The sequence below is a fragment of the Neomonachus schauinslandi genome, chromosome 5, assembly GCF_002201575.2.
Source record: "Neomonachus schauinslandi chromosome 5, ASM220157v2, whole genome shotgun sequence".
Classification (NCBI taxonomy): Eukaryota; Metazoa; Chordata; class Mammalia; order Carnivora; family Phocidae; genus Neomonachus; species Neomonachus schauinslandi.
In genome coordinates, this window is record NC_058407.1 from 51,797,576 (window position 1) to 51,822,498 (window position 24,923).

The following is a 24,923-nucleotide window of genomic DNA, read 5'->3' on the forward strand; positions in this document are numbered from 1 at the left end:
ATATAAAACCGTTAATGAGATATTTTGCAATTTCGTGTATTAAAGTCTTCAAAATCTGGTGTGTATTTACCCTTACAGCACATTGCAACTTGGACTAGCACTTTTCAAATGCTGACTGGCCACATATGGCTAGTGGCTGCCATAATTGGGCAGCGTGGTTCTCCAGAGTGGTTTTAAAAGCACAATGGGGATTAGAGAATCAACCAGTTTCCTACCCCAAACAGCAAAGCATAGGCCGAGGAGAAAAATTACAATAGGTTGGTAATTCTGTATTGAGAGGCACACAGTATTTTATTATAAAGGTCCTCTTCAACTAGAACTTAAATAACAGCTCAGATTGTAAATTTGTGTATGTGTCTGCGTGTACAGAGACACGTGATTTTCAATATCTAAATAATGAGCAGCAAAAGAATCTTGGCCAGTGTGGACACCCACTGTGACCATACAAAGGGAAGCGGGGCAAGACAATGTGGGACGTGTACTACTAGGGCACACGGGGTTCTGAATGACGGTGATTAGAACTGAACCCCTATCAATTAATTTCCTCTTTTCCGTTCTTCTCCTCTCCTGGTCTCCCTTCATTGAGGTTTATCCTCAGATGTCACTGCTCCTGAAAGACTTTATCCAAGTATCTAAAATATACCTACCAGCTCCCAACCCCCACCCATGGCTCCCATTACTATAGTTATTTTTCTTCATATCACTTATTATTCCCTGATATTAGAGTATACATTTATTGGCTGTTTCTTCCCCTAGAATGGAAGCTCCATGAGGACAGGAAAGTTGTTTTATTCACTGTGAAATCCCGGTATTCACACAAAACAGGGAATTGGTTTTCAACAAATTTGTTTATTCAACAATGCTATGCATCTACCATCCATTCTGACAGGTGCAAAGAGGACACCCTTAGACTCGGGCAGGTAGCATCCCTGTGCTAGTAAGAAGTCCTGGGGGCAAGGGCATGCCTTCTCACAGGGCCTGCCCCACATGTAGAGTATGCTCTAAATCCCCTATCCATACAGCCTGAGTCTGCTTCCAGGGCCTGACCAGTCTCTGCTCCAGATCCACCCAAAGCCCTTTGCAGTGAGGGACAGAATTGGGGTTAAGAGTAGAAGGAGTTGGGCGCCTGGGTGGCTCAGTCGTTAAGCGCCTGCCTTCGGCTCAGGTCATGATCCCAGTGTCCTGGGATCGAGCCCCACATCAGGCTCGCTGCTCTGCGGGAAGCCTGCTTCTCCCTCTCCTACTCCCCCTGCTTGTGTTCCTGCTCTCGCTATGTCTCCCTCTGTCAAATAAATAAATAAAATCTTTAAAAAAAAGTAGAAGGAGTCAAATTTAGGTACACAGGCACATTCTTTTTTTTTTTTTTTTTTTTTAAAATTTTATTCATTTATTTGAGACAGAATGAGAGAGACAGAGAGCACATGAGAGGGGGGAGGGTCAGAGGGAGAAACAGGCTCCCTGCCGAGCAGGGAGCCCGATGCGGGACTCGATCCAGGGACTCCAGGATCATGACCTGAGCCGAAGGCAGTCGCTTAACCAACTGAGCCACCCAGGCGCCCACACAGGCACATTCTTATCCTAAGCAGCACTGTCCAACAGGACGTGCTACAACTATGAAAATGTTCTAGACCTACACTGTCCAGTAGAGTAGCCACTGGCCACATGTTGCTATTGAGCACTTAAAATGTGGTGTGACTAAGGAACTGAAATGCTTAATTTTTGTACCTGGTTTTAAAGTTAAATTTAAACAGCCACCATATTGGAAAGCACAAGTCCAGTGGAAAAGAAAGTCAATGATTATAGAATAGGTTTGTACAAGTTTTCAATTGCTACTGTAACAAATTACCACAAGCCCAGTGGCTTAAAACACAAGTTTAATCTGTTAAAGTTCAGAAGGAGGTCAGAAGTCTGAAAAAGTCTTTAGGGGCTAACATCACAGTGTTAGGAGAGCTAGTTCCTTTTGGAGGGTCTAGGGGAGAATCCTTCCTTGCCTCTTCCAGTTTCTACAACCTGCCTGCATTCCTTGGCCCTGGACTGCAAGCACACTCCCATCTCTGTTTCTACTATCACATGGTCACCTTTCTCTCTTGTTATCCTTCCTGCTTCCCTCTTAGAAGGACCCTTGTGATCGCACTGAGCCCATCCGGATAATTGAGGATAAAGTTCCCATTTCAAGATCCTTAACTTAATCACATCTGCAAAGTCCTTTTTTATCATATGGGGTAACATTCACAGGTTCTGGAAATAAGGTTATCTTTGATGGACCATCGTTCAGCCTACCACAGGTTACTGGGTGCTATGGGAGATAAGGAGAGCAAAACAGAGATCCAGAGGAGGACTTTCATCAGGAAGGTGACATGAAGAGATCACTCTGGGAGCAGAGTAATTGGAGGGAAGTCAGAGTGGGGCAGGGAGACCAAATGAAGCCACTCAATGGAAGGCAAGGTAGAGGTGAGACAAGAAGATGCCTAAAACTAGTCAGTGGAGGTGGGCAAAGAGAAGAAAGTATGAGGCTGAGAAGTAGTAAGGATGTAGAACCCACAGAACCTCCAGAAAGGAATGCTGGCCTGAGGGGATGCTGGTGGGAAGGACAAGTGAGAATTTTAATGTTTAATCTTTCATTAGTCCAGCTGGTGATTTTACAGTATTTGTGTCATTGTCCTATCGATCAATGTTACCTTAAATTGATTCTACTCATGGACCAAAACACAAGGGTATTTTTCACAATATGAGGTATAATAAAAAGTTGATCCCTCATGCAGGTACTATGTAGAATTTTCAACAGCTGCTCAAAGATGCAGATGCATAATATTGTACAAAAAGGCAAGCGGGTCAGTCTGGCCTCCAGATATTTTTTGTTTTTTCGGGTTGTTTTTGGTCATTTCAGCTTAATGCCAAAGGATGTAGATCAGGGCTCAGGAGGGGTTTTTTTTGTTGTTTGCTTGTTTTAAAGGTATAGTTAGTGTAAGGAGCTTGCAAGTTTCAAAACCTCTAAAAGATCAATCTGGTGGATTCATCTGAATGTAGTATGGTGATTAAAGCCTGTATGTCAGGGCTTTGATATCTCAAAGAGCTGGGTTCAAATACAGCCTCTGCCATGATACTAGCTTTGTGACCTTTGAGGAACTTTCTTAGCTCTCTGAACACTAGTTCCAGAATCTTTAAAGAAGAGATAATAATGCATATTAAAAGGTTGCTATAAGGGTTAAATGATACCCTATTTCATGTCCAGTACAGAGTAGGTAATCAATAAAGGTAATTATTATTAACTGAAAGCCTTGTTTAAAAGAATCATAATCAGAAAAACATACTGTTAGTTATTAATAAATCTAATAAGGCTCTCCAAACAGATTAAAAAAAAAAAAAAACCCACACAAGTAGGAATTTCAAATACGGAAAGAAACACATCAGCAAATCCTCACAGAATAACTGTGGATAATCTAATGACATGGATTTAAATCTTCAGGATAAATGCCAGCTGAACTGAATTTCCTTAGTTTCTATCCCAGCTTTAAAGGATCCATCAGGCTCCACTACTGTTTTAAGGAACATAGTAAAATACTCCAATCTTAACTATTGAATTAGAAAAAAATTAAATATACAGGTGTCCTCAATTTATGGACAAGCTATGTACCTGAAGGACTATGTATATTGCAAATTAGATTTTGGTAATCAGAATTCATTTTCCCAGCGATAATTTCAGAAACTTGTTTTGCTGGAAAAATGCAGTAACTTTTTTTGGGGGGGAACTGGCCATAGGATTAGGATAGATGGTATCTGGCATTCTGGCACAGATAAAATTAAACAGATTCTCCACATTAAATTCTGGGTCTTGCTAGGGTCATGTTTTGACTGAAGTGGCAAAGTAATCCCCATCGTCTGGTAATGAAAAATACATCCCATCCTGTAAATGACAAAGTGGAAGACGGACTATATAAAGTATAATACATTTGTTTGTATTACCTTTCTGGGGCAAGACATTTCGTATACATTCAAGCGAGCAATTACCCACCTTCAATAAATGTTTTAGATAAATGGGATAGTTTCATGAATAGACATACCATTAATCTATCTGACACAGAGAGAAAAGAAGTCTGAGAAGGGGAAACTGGAGCTTACATATAAGAAATGACAAAAAATTAGCATTCTGTTGATAAGGTCTGTAGTAAGGTGTGGTGTACGATTTTTAGGACAGGATTCAAATCCATAGTTGTAGTTTTTTGTTTTTTTTTTAAGAGACCATTGCAGAAAGCAGGTAAACAACTTAAGATACAGGCTGCCGAAGTAAGCCAAAGTAACACTATTTGTCCAACCAACATCCTATTTGCAAACCCCAATTACCAAAGGACAGCAAATTAAATGCTAATCTTCGTTGTTCACAAACAGTATTTTTAAAATGATATCCTCTGGACTCCACTTCGCCTTATTAAACACTCGGTGGAGTTGCTCATAAAAGTCAAGTCATTCAACAAGGACAATCAATCGTAGTTAATGGTCACTATAAAAACCGGCCTGTGACGCTTAAGAGACAATTTCGTAATTAGGAGTTAAGTGGGGACCGAGAGCTTGCCTGTGAGAGAGCTCCAATTCCTAAGGCTTCTGGGGAGTGATGAGGATTAGGCCAAGGCGTGGCTCCAAAGAGCTGAGGCTCCACAAGCGTGGAGGGGGCTAGCACAGATGACCCGGCAAGGAGAGCTTCAACGTTTCAGAGAAGGAATCCAAGGGCCATAAGAACACCACTGAGAGCCAAGCTGTTTTACCTGCCACTCACTTTATCCCCCGCCACACCTGTTCTGAACCAACTTGGTGACATTTGGGGAACACTCACTGCCCGCATTGTCCGAGCACAAACTGGGAGCCAGAAAAGAACCAGGCTCAAAAGACTTCACATAGGTACTCAGAGACTGCTCTCTGTTCTTCTGGTGGCAGCGTTCCCTTGGTCCATTTGGGGGTTCACACAGGCCACAGCATTTATTAAATTATCCCCAACTCAGTGCCCACTGAGTCAACGTGGACTGAGATGCAATTCCAACCAAGGAACCATTTCTGGAGATTTTTTACATCATGGCTCACTCAAGATTAAATCATGCATAGGCAAAAAAAAAAAAAAAAAAAGTAAGTCTTCCAAGAAAATTGATGAGGGGGAGAACACATTAGGAAGCCAGCAGACAAAGACAAGCAGACGGGTACTGCAGCCCTGTCTCCATCCACCCGTATGTTTTTCCTCACACCCATATGCTCACTCTCAGTTCCCATATGGTTTCTCTTTCTCATTATGAAATTGGAGGTGGGATGGGGGCAGGAGTGAGCACACATCTACTTTGTACAAAAGTTACCGCAGACACCAAGTATCCTAGAACATAGCAGACGGGAAAGCTGAGTTACATACAGGCCCCCCCCCGGGCCAGGTTGCAGGGGCCCTGACTCTGGTTCCTCCTTTCCATCGTCGCTCCAAGGTCAGGTATTTCTGGACGTCCTATCACTAGCACAGGTACTGGCTCTCTGGTCCAGCTGCGGGCACTTTTTCCTGTTCATGGTGGTCTCCTGCCTCAGGCCTGAACCTGAGCAGCGGACTGACAAACTGAGTTTGCCAAGGAGCAAGATGCCTTAGAAGGTCCCCCAGCGCCAGCTTGCCTGATGACCTGCTCCTCACTTGGACCAGTGAGGGTAATGGTGAGGACCAGCAAAGTAGGGCCCTGTTGGTCCATAATCCTCAGCGATGACATGACCTGGCAAAATATTGTGCCTTCAAATGTTCATAGCAGCATTATCCATACTCTAAAAGGAAAACCACCCCAGTGTCCACCGAGCGAAGAATGGATAAGTAAAATGTTGTGTATCCAACATAATGGAGTATTATTTGGAAATAAAAAGGAATGGAGTATTGGTACATACTACAACATGGATGAACTGTGAAAGCATCATGCTACATGAGAGAAGCCAGTCACAAAAGGACAAACATTAAAGCTGTTACCAAAGAAATGTTGTCCCTTACTGATCCTCAAAAGGCAAACTTATATTCTATCAATTAAGGGAGCATGCCCATAACCTTGGTAGGAGCTCCTTTATATTTCTGTTGTATCAGGAAATAATTTTTTAAAGACTCTGGTTTTTTAGAGCAGTTTTAGATTCACAGCAAAACTGAGCAGAAGGTACAGGAAATTTCCCATATCCTCCTACCTCCAAATGTGCATAGCTTCCTCCATTGTCAACACCACTCACCAGAATGATACATTTGTTATAATCAATGAACCTACAGTGACATATCATAATCGTCCAAAATCCATAGTTTATAATTGTGTTCACTCTTAGTGCTGTATATTCTGTGGGTCTGGACAAATGAATAATGACACGTATCCACCATTACAGAATCATACACAGTGTTCTCATTGCCCTGGAATCCTGTGCTCAGCCTGTTCATCCCTCCCCCAACTTAAGCCCTGGCAACCACTGATCTTTCCACTGTCTCCATAGTTTGCCTTTTCCAGAATGTCATATAGTTGGAATCGTATAGCATGCAGTCTTTTCAGATTGGCTTCTTCACTTAGAAATAAGCATTTAAGTTTCCTCTGTGTCTTTTTATGGCTTGATAGAATGCAACTCTTTTTAGTGCTGAATAATGTTCCATTCTCTGGAGGTACCATAGCTTATCCATTCACCTATCTTTGCTTCCAAGTTTCTGCAATTAAGAGCTACTATAAACATCCAGGTTTTAATTATTTGTAATTTTCCCACTTCTCTTTCAGTGTATCTCTTGTATATGCTTCTCTGCTATCAAGCACCTGATGATCTTGAGCTATCCTTTTCTTCTTTTTAAATGAGTTCATGACAGTGAGAATTGAATTTTCAAACCTTGGTTTTGACTGACACTGAGGACTCCTTGAACAATTTATGCACCTGTATCTTCAAAAATCTGATGGAACGTCTATCTTACATAATGGATAAAATTTTTAATGACAATTTATATTGTGAAAAATGTCTTAGTGTTTTTGGTCCAGGAAAACCTACAAAAGTCACACTATGATATTTTTTTATTTATCATCTGAGATCTTCCCAATTAGAATACTACCTCTCTCTGATACTCCCATTAACCTTTGTTTGGATCTCTATGAGGACCCATAGTAAAGCCACTGTGGGCTGAAAATAACATGCATGTGTCTCTTCTGCATTCTGAGCTCCAAAGACAGCAACTACATCTCAATCATCTGGATATCTTCCATATAGAGCACAGTGCATGACAAAGAGTGAAAATTCAGCAAATGCCTGTGAAATTGACATGGCTGTGTCACTGCTGTTCACGAAGGATGTACATCCTGCTTAAAAAAAGAACTTAAGCTTAAAAAAAAAAAATCATGGAATCTTGACTGACCAAACCTAATAAACAAAGACCTTCAATTTCCTTTTATTTTTTCTTGCACTTTTAAAAATGGTAAATCTGAATTTGAAAAGCTGGTAAAATTTAGTTTTTTAAAAAAACTTTCCAGGAATTCTTGCAGTCAGTCAGACTCAGCTCTCATATCTTCTCCCTATGCCGCATCCATGATGATCTCTAGGGCTAATATAAAAACTTAAAAAAAAACAAATGCTTAATGAAAACTGGGTTTCAGACTGATCATCACAAGGCACTGCAATGAAAAAAAATTGCTTACCTATTCTGAAAGACACTGCACCAAAAAAAAAAAAAAAACCAAACACAATAGTTTTTACTATAACTGTATTTTGTTAAAGCAGGAAAGTGTCCCCGTCTCCAGACCTTGCTCCATACAGACCACTTTAAACACAAAGCCAGGGGCTCCTGGGTGGCTCAGTTGATTAAGCGTCTACCTTTGGCTCAGGTCATGATCCCAGAGTCCTGGGATGGAGCCTCCTGTTCCTGTCCGGGCTCCCTGCTCAGTAGGGAGTCTGCTTCTCCCTCTGCCCCTCCCCCTGCTCATGCTCTCACTCGCTCTCTCTCAAATAAATAAATAAAATCTTAAAAAATAAAATAAAATAAACACAAAGCCAAAGTGATTATTTCAAACAGAAGATAAAACCATGTCCTTTCTCTACTCAAAATCTATACCATATAGGCTAAAGCTAACACCTGTCTCATTCACTGTCCTAACATACCATTTCATAGGGGTTCTTTCTCTACAACTCCCCATCTTGTGTCTCTACTCCAGCATGCCAGGCATGCTTTGACCTCAGAGCCTTTGTACTAGCTGTTCCTTCTATTGGAAAGCTCCTCCCTCAGATGTCCCAAAAGGTTGCCTCCTCCCCTCCTTGATATCTCAGCCCCAACTTTACCTTCTTAGTGAGATCTTTACTGATTATCATAACTAAAAATGTACCAACCCTCCTGCTTCATTTTTCTCTATAGCACTTACCACCATCTGACACACCATATAATTTACATACTTATGTACTTATTATTTGCTTTCCTCCCTCTGGAGCCCCCGTGAAGGCAGAATTACGTCTTTTTTTTTTTTTTTTTTTTTTAATTTTTAAATAATCTCTACACCTAACATGGGGCTTGAACTCACAACCCCAAGATCAGGAGTTCCATGCTCTTCCAAATGAGCCAGCCAGGTGTCCCAATTTTTTTCTCTTTTTTTTTTTAGTTAAAATTTTATTTTTAAGGAATCTCTACACCCAATGTGGGGCTCACACTTACAAGCCTGAGATCAGAGGTCACATGCTCTATGGACTGAGCCAGCCAGGTGCCTATTTTGTTCACTATTCTCTCCTCAGCCAAGAACACTGCCTGCCACATAGTAGGCGCTCAAATATTTGCTGATTAGTTGAATACTACATTTTATAAAGAACTTCAACAACTGAAGTTCTCTGGTATTCAAGAGAGGTTTCTGGTTAATCTCCTGGCCTATAATTAAACACTATTATCAAAATTTTCAAACCATATTATATGTTTGCGAAATATCATACCATTTTCAGTGGTTCCCATTTCTCACAAACTTAGGTTGCCTAAGAGTATGAATCATTTCTATGTCATGCAAATGGAGCTAACAGACCTCAGTAACGTGCCCAAGTCACATTACACAATCAGTGGCTCAGTCATAACAAACTCCAAAGCAACATGCTCACTTCTGGATGGCGTCTTTTTAAAGAGGCCCCCACATCTTAGCTCATCCTCTGTCTTCTTTAAACAGAAAATCAAAAGTACTTTTAGGGCAATGATTTATAATCAGAACTGTACATCTTCAAATTATTTTAAATAAATGCATCCATTTATTTAATAGTCACCAAAAGAAATGCCTTTGCTAGTATTCTAAGTTTTTTTTTTCTTACCCCCCCAACTCAGAGGTCCATAAGCAGTTCATTATTTTACTTCAAAGACAACTCAGTTTCAGGTACCACTTCAAAAAAAGAAAACCCAATAAGCAGGACTGTCGCCTTTTCTATGAGCTGCTCTTATTTTATATCTTAATGGAGTTTCTCTAAGAGTTACATTTTAACTGACTCAATTTACTAGGTACTTATTTAGCCCTTTACACGGGGCTGGATATGGGGTGTTAAGTCTAGCGAAATTAAATATTTAGAAAGAAGGGAAAGAAAAAGGAGGGAAAAGTACTAACATTTATTGACATGACATATATCACCTCACTTACTTAAAACCACCATGAAAGTAGTTACTGTCATAATTTTATGGGTGCTCCAAGAAGGTATAAATTACTCAGTGCCCCACAAACTAGGCAGCAGCAGAGCTGAGGTTTGAACCTACATCCGTGGGGCTCGAAAATCTTTCCATTATACCAAATTGCCTCTACTAACACTGGGTATTGCTTTTTCTTTTTAATGAAAAATGGGGGGAGGTGGAAATCTCAACTAAATAGAGCAAAGGATAAAAGAAAATCAGTCTAAAAACTGCTAGGCCAAGAAAAGCTTTTCAGGAAAAGTAATTAAGTAAACAAAATGCTAAAATGTTAAATATCCTGTGACGCTAATATACTGACCCTTTAAGACATCTTCCTGGTACATAGAACAACCTTCTTTTTTTTTTGAGGCAGGGGGAAACCATTTAATATGGTGCTACTGTCAAACCACAGCTTGATGAAAAAAGGCAGGAGAAAATATTTCTGCAAAATATTTTAGAACATTCAAACAACGTGTGTGGGGGCCTGTGTTAGCAAGAGAATATGTGTGCAAAATATTAAAAAGAATTAGTAAGGGACACCTGGCGGGCTCAGCCATCAGAGCATGTGACTCTTAATCTTGGGGTTGTAAATTCTAGCCCCACGTTGGGTGTAGAGATTACTTAAAATCTTAAAATCTTAAAAGAAAAAAAAAAGAATTAGTGAAATGTCTTATAAAACAAAAAAATTTAGACAATGAAAAAAAATAATTTTTTCACATATGCACACATTGGTCAGGGATAGTCCTGGGCTCACAAATAAGCCAATGAAGAGTCCCCAAATGCATTCACACCATTAACTGCAGTACCACTGCTGGAAGTGCTGACATAAGCTGAGTTCATATTATTATTATTTTAAGATTTATTTATTTATTTATTTGAGAGAGCGAGAATGAGAGAGAGAGAGAGAGAGTACATGAGAGGGGGGAGGGTCAGAGGGAGAAGCAGGCTCCCCGCCGAGCAGGGAGCCCGATGCGGGACTCGATCCCGGGACTCCAGGATCATGACCTGAGCCGAAGGCAGTCGCCCAACCAACTGAGCCACCCAGGTGCCCCATGAGTTCATATTATTTTTAATAAATGCTGGGATGGCAGCTATGAGGATGGAAGTCTGGGAGGAACAGTTCCCTTTAACTTTATAGCTTGTCCTCTCCCAGATGAAGGGTATAGATGAACTCAAGAAACTTAAATGAAGACCTGTATAAGAATAAGGCAAAGGCTTCACAAAGTGATAAGGCATCTTTTCCCTCTCTACAAAGATGGCGAAACTGAAGTTTAAAGAGTGTATGATGTCAAATCTCCGTGTGTGGCCCCCCCCTTGGTCCCCCTCAGCCCTGTGGCAGACACCACTAATGACCTCCTTTCACTTCCTGAGATGGTGTGACCGCACTATGACCAGCCACTAACCATGAACCTTAGGCAGTCTGGGGTAATGGAGGGAATACTGCCCTTGCAGCCACAGAGACCTAGGTTTGTACCCCACCCCTGCCACGCACTAGGGGTCCGTCTGACTTACCCTCTTGGACTCTGGGGTTTTCTTCTGTAAAATGGGAAGAATGCCTGCCATCAAGGTTGTTATAAAGATTAAATGAGATGATATATGCAAATTGTTAAAAAAAAAAAATGATAGCATCTTTATTCTCCTTTTCCTGCCCTCCATCCTCCTCCCCTGTTGAACACTTACTTGAGCTTTACTCAATACTCTAATATCCCATGTTGGGGCTCTTTATCAAGGCTCCATTGATACATTTCTATCCCTAAAGTAACACAAATTGTTTGTGTTGATCACTCTGGGGCCAACTTCCACTTGGTGTTCCAAATGCATTATGCTTCTTTTTCTTATCTGGAAATCAGAAGGCAGGCTCAGGAGTATGGGTTTTATTTCTCCATCTTGATTCACCAATTTTGGTTTACCAGGGCAACAGGAAGCATACTCGTGTGTGTGTGTGTGTGTAAGAGAGACAGGAGAAAGTGTGTTTAAAGTCAAGAGGACGCAAACCCCAAAGTTGTCACATGTCCTAGGTGATAAAGATGCTAAAACATTTGGGCCAACAAGTCATTTTCAACACAAGTGATAGGTTAGCAGCTGCCTCCCTCCATATTCCCCATTACCTATAGAAAAGTTGGCTAAACCACACATAACTTATAAAACAAAAATGCTGGATCCACTGAGTAAAGATATATTCTCTGAGAGGTAAAAAGTTAATAATCTATAAATGGTTACATAAGCTTATCAGTTACCAAGTCCAAAAAACAGACCCCTCCTCCCCTAACAGCAAGAACCTTTAAATGAGAAAATTAGGAGGATGCCTCAGGAACCAAAGTGTCTGGAAGTTAAGAAAATTCATCTTCATACTGTCAATGTAAACATTCTGAAAGTCAGGCTAAAAAATAAATCAAAATGCGATGAAATGAAGAGCAATGGTGAGAGAAGCTTTCTAAGTTTAATCTGCTTTTATAAATCAGATGTACAACACTCTTAAAAATATCTGCCAAAATTGGGGCTAGAATACTATACTGACTTGATAAACAAAAGTCTGTTTTCCAGACAGGTTCACTGCTGTGGTTGCTGGAACATACAAATTTTTTAAAAATTTTTTTAAAGATTTTATTTTTAAGTAATCTCTACACCCAGTGTGGGGCTTGAACTCACAATCCTGAGACCAAGAGTTGCACGCTCCACTGACTGAACCAGCCAGGCGCCCCTGCTGCAATATAATTTTAACCCAGCATACAAAGTGGGGGCAATAGTTCTAAATGGTATGAAGTGGTCCATTCAGAAACATGAATTAAATACCTACCACATGTCAGGTACTCGGAGGATAAGACACCTGAGATTTAAAAAAAAAAGAAGAATGTGAATGGGTTTCTCTCCGACATCTAAGAGCTCAGCTAATTAAAAACACATCAATCAAACAGCTGTCATAAATAGGGTAAGTGCCATGAGAGCAACAAGCAGGGAAGGGTAAGAAAACACAGATACAGGACCTCTAATGCAGAAATGGCGTGTGGGGGATGCGGGAGAGGCCAGTAGGTCATTCTAGAGGAGACAACGCTGTATAAGAGAACATCCAAGAATGGCTCACTGTTTGAAATTATAAATCCCAGGCAAGGCTTCCAACATGTCTCAGATGTTTCTGCTACATTCATAGAATGTCAAAAAATTCTATAGAATGTGAAGGTTTGTACAGCTTTTATCACCACCTCACTTGAAAACTCAGAGACTTTGGTTACAATGGCTCTGGGGTGAAGGGAGCACATAGAGGGATTCAGCAAGGAGTAAACCTTTTTTGAGACTAACAGGATGCTGTCCCAAAGTAGCACTGTGGGAGAAAGCCTCATGCATGTCATGAGCTGATGACATGGGGCCACCTAAGGAAGCATACAGTGTACATGAAAGTCATTATCCTGCAAGGAAACAGAGATGGAACCTAATAAAAGTCAAAGAGAAATAGCTGAGCTGCACAGAGCACAAAGGCCTGCAGTATTTGCACAATTCCTTAACGAAGGAGAAGTCAGAAAGAAAACCATACTCTTGATGCAGGGATTTTACAAAGAATAAATCTCTAGATTGAGGATAACAAGGGAGCAATAACAGTCTGGGTCTTTTCTGAGTTTTTTAGAATCTAAAAACATCTCTAATACTTGAAGATGCTTTCAGAAAAGGTAAGTAGAGGCTGGGGCAGGCAGACAGAGAGGAGAAAGGTTAGTAGGTTGAGGGCTTTATTCCTCTCCTCCTTTGAGAAGATATGTCTCTCTTTCAATAGGAAGTTTATTCACATTCTAGCCAGCTGCAAAACAGTGCTGAGAGCCAAGTTCCTATTGCCAAAGTTCACTCTTCAAACCGGCAGCCTGAGGTCTGATAACCAGTTAAAATGCTCAACACAATCACTGCCTTTTGGTGGATAACAAAGGCTCCATTGTTTAGAGATACATTTTCAAGTTTAACTCTTCTAGAATTATGAAATTCAAAACAAGAGCTATTAGGTTCAATCAGTATCAGGGTGAAGGGTGTGTGTGTGTGTGTGTGTGTGTGTTAGTTTGGATTCCTTTCTTCTTTTTCTCCCCCAAAGAATAATTGGATTACTCTGGTAATGGCCAGAAAAATAAATTGTAACTGTAAGTACTTTGCAAACCGAAAAACTGCTTCAAAGTCATAAAATTCCATGTATGTGATCCAACACATTTCTAAAATACATTCTATCCTTTCAAATGAAAACATCTGATCCAAGACTCTATGTTTCCTAAAAACCAATGGCAAAACAAAGCACTCACTCAGAAGCTGGCATAGTTAAAGAGTACTTATGGAAGTGGAGGCACTTACAGGTATATGAAAATACACACAACATACCTTGTATCCTCAGGAGCCTATCATCTTAAGGGAAATATGAAGTATAAACAGATTTAGAAAAAAATAAAACACACAGTGTGATAGGTGTCCTACGTATAAGAACACAGCCACTGGATCAAGAAGAAGGGCAGGAATGGGCTGTCCTTAGAGAGAGATGGATTGTGGGAGACACTGACCTCCCTACCAAGCAGATGAATCTTATCCTAAGGGTAACGAGGGGCTGGTGATGGTTTTTGTTATGAGAATAACTAACACCATGACCAGAAGTGTTCTTTGGGAAAAATTTAGGGCAAAAGAAACCAGGTGGTATTTTCAGTTGAAATGATTCCTCATACTGCATAAGTGATGTCTATAGAATAAAGTAGAAAAAACATATAATGAAACACATAATCATCTTAATAGATGCAGAAGAGGAATCATCTGACAGTATTGAAATCCATTCATGATAAAAACTCTCAGCAAACTAGAAACAGAAGTAAACTTCTTCATCCCGATGAAGGGCATCTATGACTAATTTATAGCTACTACTACACCCAACAGTAAAAGACTGTATGCTTATTCCCTAAAATTAAGACCTCTTGCCATTCTCACTGCTCTGTTTAACACAGAATTAGAGGTTCCAGCTGGTGCAATAAGCTCATTCTAAAACTAACTGGAAAACAGAAAGGACCTAGAATTGCCAAAACAATTTTGGAAAAAATAAGTTGAAGTTCTTATACTACGAAATTTTAAAACTTCTTATAAAGTTACAGTAATCTGAAGTGTGGTATCAGCATACAGACATATAGATCGGGAGAAAAAAAGAGAGTCCAGAAATAGAGCCACACATATATAGTTAGCTGATTTGCTGTACATGTTCAATGGGTAAAGGAAGATCCTTTCCACAAACAGTGCTGGAACAATAGGTATCCACATATAAAAAAATTAAACCCTTACTGAACACTATAAACTGAATTAACTCAAAATGGGCCACTGACCTAAATGTAGGAACTAAAAATATACAACTTTTAAAAGAAAAAAAGAGAAAAAACTTTTAGTGACCTTTAGGCTAAGGAAATGCAAAATAAAACCATAATGAGATATCACTACACACTACCAGACTGACTAAAACTTAAAAAGACCCACAGTACTAAGTGTGGGGGATGGTATAACTACTAGTGAGATTGTAAAATGGTACTACCACTTTGGGAGACAGTTTGGCAGTTTATCAAGTTAAGCCCAGACCTACCATGTGATCCAGCTAAGTACTCAAGAGAGTGAAAGTGGATGTCCACCTAATGACTTGTACACAAATGTTCATGGCACCTATATCTGCAGTCAACAGTGGAAACAATTCAAATGTCCATCAACTAGGTTAATGGAAAAACAACTTATGATGTATCTATCTATACAATGGAATACTACTCAACAATAGAAGGAAACCATTGATCCATTGATATACAGAACAACATGGATGAATCCCAAAGTAACTAAGCCAAGTGAAAGAAGCCAGACTCTCCCTCAAAAAAAAAAAAAAAAAAAAAGATTATGTGATTCCATTTATATAAAACTCTAGAAAATACAAACTAGAGACACAAAGCAGATCAGTGGTTGCCTGGAGTGGTGGGCTGGAAGGGACTCAAGGAAGAATAGCAAAGGGGCATGAAAAAATTTTGGGGAGATGGTGGTAGAAATGTTCGCTATTTTAATGATTTCATAGGCATACCCATATGTCAGAACTCATCAAATTGTACATTTTAAATATGTGCAGTCTACTGTATGTCAATCATATCGCAATAAAAATGTAAATAATTTTGTTTTAAGATGGGAGGAAAAGAGCCATTCCATGAATCCAAACAGAGGTAATTAAGGGCAAAGTTAGGATGGTAACAATGGTAGTGTAAAGGAGAAAATGGAAACCAGATATTCCCCATTATTATGTTGGCTTATTTCTATTGTTCATTACAAAGATCTCCAGTTCATGATGCAGTTTAGGGCAAAAGAAGATAGGAAGGATTTTTAGTTGAAAAGGCTCCTTACTTTGCCAAGATGCTTTCTGCAAAAGGGACGTCAGAGCCTGAAGAGATCAGGGTGTGGTGACTGGACAGAAAACCTGTTGCAGAGGATGCTGGCATTCTGCCCAGATCTCTGCTCTGAAACTGAAGTGCTCACTCCTGCCAGGACTGTTGGCTGGGATGGCTCACAGCTCAGGTCCTCCCCAGTCCCTGTCTTGGCTAAAGGGAGCCACCTCACCCAAGATTCTGCCTCCATTCCCCACGGTCATCCCAACTCCATAGCTCACTGTGGGATCAGCACAACCTCCAGAAAAAGTGCTTATCCCAAAGCTCCACCCAATAAACAACCTGCACTCAAATACTCATCTCAGTCCCAGGGGGCCAGACCCAAGATACCTCCCCAAAGCAGAAGCAAGAAAGCTGAGATACAGGCGAGGGCTCATGGAAGCGATCTAGACTTAAAGGAAGAATTTTTATAAGTTGGTCAGGATAAAGGAACAGCGTTCCAGAAAGCACCATTTTCAAAAGAGAAAATAAATGATGATTATAATGGAGAGACAACAACAAAGCCCACAAAAGCAAGCGTGTGCATACTACACAGGGACAACTTCCTACAACATTTAGACATCCCTAGAGTAATAACCATGATGGTAACACTTGGAAGGTGTGGGGTCTATAAGCTGACTCAGCTGAGATGTGGGACAGTACAAGAACTGATAAGAAGATGGCTATTAGGAACTTAGCTGAACACCAGGAATGATCAAAAGGGGAAGAGGGAGAGAGAGGAACAGAGACAGACAGAGAAGCTCTTCTCTCCCAAGAAGAATCACCCATTAATATTAAAGTCAATAAAGAGTTAAAAGTAAAAGTGCTGAATCCTAATTTCTGCTCTTTCTTGGTGGGGGAGGGGTGGGCAGAAAGAGGATATCAAAACAGGGGAATAGGAAGAGTTCTGTTTGTTTTGTTTCCTGGGGCTGGGGTGGGGGGGCTTCCTGAGGGCTCTGCCAGGAAGTCATCGTTTCTGCCTGAATAACTGAGGAGAGGATGAGTGACCTGTCCACATCACAGCACAGTCGGGGGCGGAGGGGATGGCTAGAGGCAGCTTACCTAGGAAATGGTGCTTGCTGCTTGTGGAGGAGGACAGCAGCCGGGGGACAGGTGAAGGAGCTGGGGGTTCTCTGCTGCTCGCTCACCCAGCACGCACCTGGGTTCCTGCCCTGCCCCACAGCACATCTTCCATTACTGTAGCTCTTCTAGGGTTCTTTTATGAGAGTGACAGAACTCACTAGTCCCCAACGGCTTTTCGGATTGGGTTATTTCTTCCAAGCACTATCAAAAGCAACTATGAACCTTCAACTGTATGTCTCGCTGCATGATGGCGAGGAGAGCCAGATCCACTTCCCCAGCAAAGCTCTCACCCTCACTGCTGCTCCTACAGCTGGCCTTGTGCGGCAGCGGCAGAAGCACCAGGCAGTCACAAAGCGCTGGCTTGAAACTCTACCACTCGTCCCTGGCAAACCTCAGCCCATTACTTAATTTTCTGGGCCTCAGTTTCCTCAACTGTAAAATGGGGGCGATAAGAGCACCTTCCTGGACAGAGCTGCGAGACCTGACCTACCATATGCCCCAGCACACGGCTGGCTACTACCAAAAGCTTACCGCTCATTCCTCTTTATTAGCTGAGTTCAATCCTAGCACGTAACATGCATGACATATACTTCCAATTGTCAGAGGGTTAAGTATCTTTATCCACATTACATGAACTCCCTATGGTGTTATCTTTACTGAACTATAATTTAATATATGCTCCTGGACCTTTTTCCTGAGAGTAGATTTTAAAAATGTATTCATCTCATATATTTCATAGACTTTCTCCCTATGACCTCATATAACAGCCATGTGCTGTGGACACCTAAAAATCACTTAAATGTTGGCTCAGATCTCTCTGCCCAACTGTAGATCTGTATATCCCACAGCCTAATGGGCATCTCTATTTTGAATACTTTCAGGCAACACAAATTTAACATATTCCAAACCAATCATCTCTACCCACCTCCGGCCCCCATAAACCCATTCTTCTTCCTTTTCTTATATCCCTAGAGAAGCAATACAGAATACTTGTTAAAAGTGAGGCCTCGGGAGCCAGTCAGCCTTACTTGGGTTCAAATCCTGACTCTTACCACTTACAGGCTACTGAATCTTTTTTTTTTTTTTTTTTAAGATTTATTTATTTATTTGAAAAAAGAGTGAGGCAGAGACAGAGAGAGCACACAAGCGGCGGGGGGAAGTGGAGAGGGAGAGGCAGACTCCCCACTGAGCAGGGAGCCTGATACGGGGCTCGATCCCAAGACCCTGAGATCATGATCTGAGCTGAAGGCAGACGTTTAACCGACTGAGCCACCCAGGTGCTCCCAGGGTCCTGAATCTTGGACAAATTATTTAACCTCACTGTGCCTCAGTTTCTGCAACTATAAAATGGAGAAATAGTACAAATGTTCTAAGAATTAACAGGCATGAATACACTTAGACAGGGGCCTGAGACATAGCTAACAGCTCAGTGAATGCTAATTATTACTATTAACTCAGTGGAAAAAAATAAGACTTTTCTTTGATGGTAGAGACTATGTTATTTCTTGTTCACCTTTGTAGGAAGAGTTCCTGGCACAGTGCCTTGAACATACGAGATGCCCAATACATTTTTTTTTAACAGAAGAATTTTTCTGCAGCTAAAATTACCATTAGACTATCAATTGTTTTGTTGAATGAACAACCATATATACAGAAATGAGTGCCAAGAAAAAAATAGTTTCTCCTAGTTCACTGGCATGCTTCCTTCCACCAGACAATGAGTGATGCACAACTCATTGTGCTTCCTTTTCTGAAGCCTTCCAAGAAACACAGAGTTAAATTTGGGACTCATTTGTAGTAACTAGAATTAGCCTAGATTTTCTGGTACCTATAATTCTCCCCACTCACCCCTTCCCACCCAGTTACTTTGAAGGGCTCCTTTTCTTGTTTTTAATTTTAATGCTTTTACTGGAAGTTAGCTAAAATAATTTTTGGATGTATCCATTCATTAAAAATATCTATCTAATGAGCACTTTTATATGCCAGGCATTGTGCTAAAAACAATGACCAATGATGAACAATGGAACAAGTGCATGCTGGGAGATGGCACCGAGAGAAGAGACAGATGGAAGGCGGTGTGGAGCAGTGCAGAGGGTAGGAGAGAGGAGAAGCTCAGAGGAGAAGAGACAAGCAACAGCAATGTGCACTAATAGTGCTCCGTGGCAAGTTTCAGCGATGGCAACAGTGGTTCATTAAGATGTTCACTGAAGCAGCTAGTGAGGAACTATGACATGCGTCGCAAAGTGGGGAAAAGGCTTCTGAAGATCCAGGCCAGCTGGGCCAACCAGCAAAATCACCATGGCCCCACTTGGGCTGGAAAAGAACAATAGCATCTGACCAGGAAGCAGAAGAAATGAACAAGAAAAAAAAGACTGCCATCATACCTAACAAACTATTGCCAAATCTACATACTTTGAGATGGCTTAGAATAAAAGGCAGTAACATTTTAATTCATATTTATATTATATACTTTATTTAGATAGGTCGTTAACTTAATTGCTTGGAAAGTCATGTAAGTCATATTGTGTACGGTTATTCTCAAGTATGTTCTTTCTATTTAATTAAAGAACTATCAGAAGGTGTTTTCCTGGGGCGCCTGGGTGGCTCAGTCGGTTAAGAGTCCGACTCTTGATTTCAGCTCAGGTCATGATCTCAGGGTTGTGAAATCAAGCCCTGTGTCAGGCTCTGCACTGAGTGGGGAGCCTGCTTGAGAGTCTCTCTTTTTCTCTCTCTGTCCCTATCTCCCCACCCCTACTCACACACACTTGCGCACGTGTGTTCACTCTCTCCAAAAAAAAAAAAAAGAAAGAAAGAAAGAAAAAGGTACTTTCCTTATAGTGTAAACGACAGTCTCAAGGACTGCTAGAATTATCTGGTCTTCACTTTGATGCCCACAGAGAATCTTTTCAACAAGACAACCTTCAATTTTTTCTTACTTGAATGCAAGTAAAGGGAGTTGAGAGGGCAAGAGATTTGCAGAATTGATGGCATGGTTATAAATGCACAGGATTTCAGGTTCTTTATTCAGAGGAGTTCCCCTCAAGTTATTATTAACGTGCACTTACTCTTATTTTATAGAGAATTCTAATACACTCAGAGATCTGATTTACAAACCTGAAATGGAGGCAGTAGGTTAAATGAGGAAAGAGTCAAGAAGTGCCAACAAGGAAAGGTAACACCATAATACATTTCCTAAGAAAAGCAAACAGAAAAGCCCAGAAATCACAGCCAGGTGGGGTCATTCCATTCAATGGAATCCAGGCTCACTGGCAACACTACACTAGAGAATAGCATTAAATTATTTTCAGCAAAGTTTAAGATATTAGGGAAGAAAAGGGCTAATATGCTAGAAAGGGCTTTCCACTCAAAGGAGTGAATTCTTTCGCTTTTTTTGGCATATTGGGAGAAGGGACTATATGCATCCTTCTCTCTGAAAACACCGGACAACACTGAAGATTTAGCAAAGAATGTTCACACATTTTACTGTTAAAGGCCATATTTGATGAAACCTAGGTAAAACTCTGAAATAAAATCCCAATTATGATTTTAGAGAACACCATGAGCTTCATCCTCTGTGTATGTAGCTTATCGTATTAACTACAGATCAGCACAGACATTCCCAAGATAAGTCACTGGTTGAGCTGACAGCCAAATCCAACAGACCCAACTAGCATTTTTTTAACCGCGAAAAAAAGCCCTATCACCCAGGTCTCCAGTTAAAAAGAAAGTAATTATTGCACCTTTTGGCATGGTGACAGCCATTCTGTTTTTTATTCAAACAGAAGGACAAGGGATTCCAGTTAATCTCAGCAGAGGTACCAAACTGCAGAAGTGCAAAAAGTAGGAGAAAAGACGTTTGAGGGAAAGAAAGCCTTGTAATTCAAGATTTATCAGGCATTACCTCTGCCTCAAACATCTTACTTACCACAACAAACTTATCTTTCCTAGACCAGCAACACTAAATGAGACGAAAGCATCACTGACATTCAGAAGCCATTAAGCTCCGACAGTCTCTAGGGAACGCACAGAAGCAAACAATCGCAGCCCCCATCTCGAGGAACACTGCCTCTTATCAGGTCTCGGGGGAGGTAAGGCGCAACTATCGCGAGGACAGTGGGTCTAGTGCTTCCTTGGGCAGCCTCCATTCTCCATATGTCAACGGTGCATAATTCACAGGGGATGTGCCACCTGCTCACTAAAGCAGGTGCCCTCGTGAGCCTTTACGGTGACACTCTGAGGCGTGCTGCCTCCAGCCATGAAAACGCTGGAATGTTAGACACAAACAATTTCCCTAAACACTGTTTTTAAGCTGATGCTGTAGTTAGTGGCCGGCTGAACACAGAAGAATACAATTAGAAACAATTAGCCATTCAGTGGCACTACCAGCGACAGTTCTCCTAGTGGCCTATATTTTACACAAAAAGCCAAGCCTCCAAGCGGAATACTCAACCACCCTGCAAGCGAAGGAAGTATAAAAACTGCTTCCTGTTTCCTGGCCGACCTCCACTCCAGACAGTGCTTCCCCACCCCGGTGACACACCGCCTACCCCCTTCCTCCCCGGACTCTCAACACTCCAGGGTCACCAGCTCTTCTGCTCAGCACTTTTTTTTTTTTTTTTTTTTTAAGTAGGGAAAATAGATAAGCAGCCCTCTGAGAAAGACATCTGATAGACTATCCGGGTGGGCAACAGCAAAAGGGGGGTTGGAGAGGAGGCTAGGAAGGAGAGTGTCTAGGTTCAGTAAGAAAAAATAGGAGAGAGAAAGAAAAAAAAATGTTTCACTTTCTGGAAGAAAAACTGATTCGGATGGAAGAGAGCACATCACTGGACTTGAGAGCTGCAGGGACTTCCCGGGTCCTTTAGTTCAATCTCTTCATTTTATAGAAAGGAAGTAAAAGTTTAGAGCCATTGAGCTACCTTCCCAGGGTCATAATGTCAGGCGGTTAACATCATTACAGCTTCCCTAACTATGAGCACCCTTGGGAGAAAATGTTATCTTAACACAAGGAATAATTACTCTTCTCCTGAGAAGAAACATGTTTTTCATTTCATGGTTGCTGTGAGATGTTTCACAGAGCAGGCTTCCCTCTCCAGGGGAGGAAAGAAACCTTCTTGGGAAGCCTGAGGCCGGCCAGTTAACCGAGCATCCCGGACAGTGCTAGGGCACACTTCTTAACTCCTCTCTACCTCCCTTTTCTGCCTTCTTTCTTCCATTTAATATATTAGTTCTCTTGTATTTTATGGATCCTTGCAAACTCCCTGAAACCTCTTCTGGAACAACAAAAACTATATGACAGATACCTTCTATAACATCTGCCCTTCCCAAGAACTCGGTGTGCTTCCCGGAGCAGGGGTCAAGTGTTACTGTTCTATTTGACATGGTCACAGCAAGAGCCTGAGACCAGTCTGGACCCTGGCATTCATACTTATTCCTGTAGAATAAACTTCCTCCTGAGCCTACTGGTATACAAATTAAAAACTCAGTTCAGGCCTTTACATATAAAAAATATCATCTTTTGCTCAGATTAAATTGAGAAGTGTGTTCACAAACCTTAAGCCTTTGAGGCACCTTTTCATTCAAATTAAAGACATTTCAGACAAAAAAAATTAAATGCATTTCTACAGGAATTTCACAAACAGCAGCAGAAGGTGCCAATGTGGTGAAAATTTTGTTTCTCTCTATTTCCATACAGTTACAAATAGCATCATAATTTACAGCAACTTCCAGCTCTTCAACTGCCCAAGGCTTCATTTTTATCTCGATATTACATAGGAAGGAATAAAAAAAAAAAAAAGAGGAACAGAAAAAGCAATCAAGTGTTCTTTTCTACTCTATTTCCCATAAGGATGGGGTAAGGTTCTTTCTCAAGCTTCAGGACACAAGCAAGCAGACAGAAAGAGCACACTCTGGTTCAGCAGTAACAGGTGACAGGTGAGCACATGAGACACCTTTTCAAGCCTCGAAGATTCCACCTCAAGCTAGGGTGGCACTTCCCCATCTGCAAGGGCTCTTAAAGGTCCCTACATAATTTATGTGGCTCAGAGAGAAGTGAAATGTGAACTGACTAAAATGTAAGCATTTAAATTTAGAAACAGAGAAGGCACCAAGCCAGCTTAGGCATGCAGACACTTGTCAAACTACGGGTCTTCATGAGGCCCTGCACCTCCCACCTCTAATCTCCTGTGCATCTCTCCACTCTTGTGGTTCCTTTAAGAAGGCGTTCTCCGGAAGTGTGGCCTGCTTCCCGTCCTCCTGGGGCACTCGTCTCAGTAGAAAGCCCTCAACATCCCTTTCTGGAGACTATTACATATCACTTGGTCCACATGTGTGGTGTGCTAATGTGCAAAACACTCAACTTACTTTTTGGCTGACCTGGTAATCCAGGGCTGCCACGGCTGTGTGGGGACTGGAGACTCCAGGCTCACCATACCAAGGGGTGCTTCTAGAATCAGTGTGCTGTTCCCACACACTGTGAACAGGGATGCTTAATACTGGGAAAAACAAAGGCTGCAGACATGGGTGAACAGAATAAAGAAAAAGAGTGCACTCATTTTATTAGTTATTAGGGAGGTAGAACAGTTTTAGGCAAGCTCCCATTGTCCATATAACCCACTACACGTCTCATTAAGAAGCTATAAAAGGCTGTTTATTGTTCTCATGCTAAAGATCCCTGTACATAGAGAAATCAAAATGTCAGGATTTTCCTATCTTAGTCCTAAGGGAGATCAGCCTTTGAAGAGAATATCAAACTATCCAAATTCAGCATCTCTGCTTTAATTAATCGACCATATGGGGCCCAGATGTCATAGACAAGTTTGATTTGAACTAAGTAATGCATAAAATAATAATAAATTTCTTTTGAGGTATGGATAATACTAAATTATCCACATCTAAAATGAAATGTTCTTGATGGTTTTTGGATCTCATTTATTTCAAGTTTTATGGTAGATTATATATACAATCATATGTAACAATTTAGAAATTGTCACCAGGATGAAGGAGCTTTTAAAATTTTTCTTCTTTTTTTGGTCTATATGATTCTGGGACCCTGTCGTCAACATCACAGCTTTTCCCGCTATATAAAGAATTGACAACTAAAATTTTATTCCAACCAAATTATCATGGTAATTAATAATTAACATAAACATGTTTTACAGTAGTTTTAAAAAAGCACATCACATGGATAAAGCTAAAATCCTTCTTGTCCACTGCATCCAATCACAGAACTGCTTCTCTCTAAAAAAAAAAGATTCATCACTTCTGTCATTTGATGCATATGCTCTTTAGGTATTTTTCCATATAAATAAAGCAGAAATAGATTTTAGAAAAGAATGAACTCTTTAGCCTTGAATTCTTAGGTCCCCACAATTTAGTCCCAACTTAACTTTCTGATCTGGTAATCACTAACTACCAACAGGCAACATCCACTAAAGCCAATACAAGACTGCATCAGCCACATACTGAGCACATTCTCACTCTTTCCTGGTTGTCTTTCCCTCCCCCTCCTCCACTTTGGATCCTGCCTCTAGAACGCTGCTTGGTATAGAGCAGGCATTCAATCCAGAACTGATGGAGCATAACCACTGCGTCTCTTCATTCACAGGAAGATTTAAAATTAGTAAACTTGGATTTGAACTCTTAGGCAGGTTGTATCCTCTTAGCTTTAGGTTCATCATCGATATATGGGAATAATTATGGTCAGTTTTACATGTCAGTTTGGCCCAGGCCATGGTCAAATATTATTCTGGATGTTTTTGTGAAGGTGTTTTTTGGATGAGAGTAGCAGTTATCTCAGTAGACTCTGAGTAAGTCATAGTGTGGGT

General features: G+C 40.9%; 1 protein-coding gene across 2 annotated transcripts in view; it reads right to left on the reverse strand.

Moving 5' to 3' along the window:
* SRGAP1 (SLIT-ROBO Rho GTPase activating protein 1) overlaps positions 1–24,923 on the reverse strand; it is a 264,777-nt gene that overhangs the window by 154,112 nt on the left and 85,742 nt on the right. The gene's annotated exons all lie outside the window — the stretch shown is intronic.